At 43.9% G+C, this 2,455-nt stretch overlaps 1 non-coding gene across 1 annotated transcript; it reads left to right on the forward strand.

Moving 5' to 3' along the window:
* Nucleotides 1-2,122: 2,122 nt before the first annotated feature.
* Nucleotides 2,123-2,226, forward strand: LOC129626331 (U6 spliceosomal RNA). The gene has a single exon (XR_008701932.1). It is a non-coding gene; the product is annotated as a U6 spliceosomal RNA (small nuclear RNA).
* The last annotated feature ends 229 nt before the right edge of the window (nt 2,227-2,455 follow it).

A 2,455-nucleotide genomic window follows, 5' to 3' on the forward strand; every position in this document is an offset into this window, starting at 1 on the left:
CGAAGCACACTGTACCTAGAAAATTTCACTCTTGGAAAGCTTAGCGTTATAGCTATCAAGCTGCTGAGTCTTTTTTCAAAACCCTTGCCCTCTGACTTGTCATTCTTTAAATATTGCTGCAGTCAGAGAACTCTCTACACCCACGAGCAATTGCTTGCATCTTCAATTAGCTGTGGCGGCCAATTTCTTCTTCAGATTGAGTTGATAAGTCTACTGACATCTACTGTTAACCTCCTGAATGATCTTGGATAAGTCATGTTCATCCTACTCACTGCTTCCCAGCTGGGATTATAAATATGAGTAGTAATGAAGGATGTTTCATCAAGAAGCTAGTGTTGAAGGCGAGTGATGTTTCATCCTATGTGGAACCCCTGGAGGACATGCCACAGAGCCGGTCCCCCTGAGAGGCTAGGAAGTTGAGGTATACACCAAAATCCATCTATTATCCTTAAAGGCTGTTTTCAGAGAGTGTGTTGATTTTGGGGCACTTCTGGCCTTTCATAAGACAAAATGAGCATGTGTCAGAGTCAGAACAAGTGCAGAGCAGAGTCTTTACCTACAGAGACTGAGTCCTGAGAGGGTAGGAGCAGGGCAGGAGAGATGGGAGAGGGACACTCAGGTGTGCTTGTTCAAATAAAGACCTTGGCCTCTGGAAAGCAGAAACAGAATTAAAAAGTTGATTTTATAGTATTTCTTTCAAGGAAAGATAGTAAGTATTCTATAATCTAAAAAAATTAGGGTAGAGAGTAGACTTTTTCAGCAGCTGTTGCCAACACAGCTCTAGCTTTCTCTATGGATGGTTTTTTGGAATAACACCACTCAGCCTAGGTCACTCGAGCGGCAGAGCCAGAGAATCTGGAGGGAAGAAGCTGCTCATCTTTTCTTTTCCTAAGGGGGTGCTCCACACCACCACCACCAGATGCCCAGCCCCCGGGTCATACCAGGTGTCTGAAGTGAGGTTGCTCACAGAAACTGGGGCAGCTTGGAATGCCATGGAATCCATCAGTCAATGCCATGGAATGCCACAGAATCCACCTACACCAGCTCTTGGTCCCAGCACCTCGAGAGAGCCGCCTCCACCCTCTGAGCACCCCAGGTCTCCCTCAAAGTGTTGCCTTGAGGACAAATACCACATAGACACAGAGCCCAGAACTCATGAGACAAGTTCCTGCTCTTTTCCATTCAGAAATACAGAAACTCCCAGGAACACAGAGGCCCTTATGAAGGTCGTAGCAGTGGGAGCCCTAAATCTGCAGAAAAGGGAGGCCTTCCCTATTGCCTTTAGGTATGATCTGTTAGGGGTAAGCCCACTGGTTTGCCTCCATTAGGTAGGTAGCTGGTTGGTCTCTCCAAACACTCAGGTCAGGACCTCAATTTTAGTCACGGAGGGCCAGGAGAAGTGGGGACAACAGCTGAAAAAGGCAGACATTCTGCTAATTAACTATGAGTTGGAGACAGGATGGAGTAGTGAGAAAATTAGAGGAAGTGGTGATTTTGACTGAGAAGTTACACTGAATTAAATTCAAACTTTTAATAGGGGGTAAAAAAAAATCTATAAATGTTGGATGACTATATAAGGAAGTGTTCAGTTCTGGGTTGTTTTCAGATGCATTCTTTATTCAGGACCCTGTAATAAACTTTGAAAAAAGCAGAGTGGCATGTCTTCACTGAAACCAGTAAAATCAGTCTAGCCATGATAGCATTTTCCCAGTCGGCGCAACCATGAATCACTACTTTCTCTAAGGACTTAATTAACGTCAAGGCAAAAGCCTCTAATTTCCCCCCTGTTTATCATTTGGCAACAAAACCTGTTTACTTACCACAGATGCCAAAGAATTGATTAAGCTGATAAAGAAAAGTATAAGATTAACAAGTGCAATTTACTTGTCAGATGGAGGTATTTTATCGTTTCACCAAGTTGTTCTCTCTAGAGGGAAGCTTGTGTGTTGATACTTTGCAACAGAGACGAAGCCTGGGCCAGTTCAGAGGTGAGTGTCAGGGAGGTGAAGACTGAGCATCTCTGTGGACCAGGGAATGCCCTTCCCACACTCCTCCCATCGCCCGAGAAGAAAGATAAGAAAGGCTCTTTTTTACACGCTCTAAGTTAAACACAGTTTTAAGCGTGCTTACTTCAGCAGCACATGTACTAAAACTGGAAGCCGACAGAGATTAGCATGGCCCCTGAACAAGGATGATGTGTAAATCCGTTAAACACTCCATTATTAAAAAAAGAATTTTAAATATATTGCTGTAGTAAAGGAAACCACACACACACACAATAAAACAATATTACAGTGGCAAAAAGGGAAAAATGGGGAGGTAAGGGTAGTTAGGGAGTTTGGGATGGACATGTGCACCCTGCTGTATTTAAAATGGAAAACCAACAAAGACCTACCGTATAGCACAGGGAACTCTGTTCAATGTTATGTGGCAGCCTGGATGGCAGAGGAGTATG

This window comes from Bubalus kerabau, chromosome 13, assembly GCF_029407905.1.
Source record: "Bubalus kerabau isolate K-KA32 ecotype Philippines breed swamp buffalo chromosome 13, PCC_UOA_SB_1v2, whole genome shotgun sequence".
Classification (NCBI taxonomy): domain Eukaryota; kingdom Metazoa; phylum Chordata; class Mammalia; order Artiodactyla; family Bovidae; genus Bubalus; species Bubalus kerabau.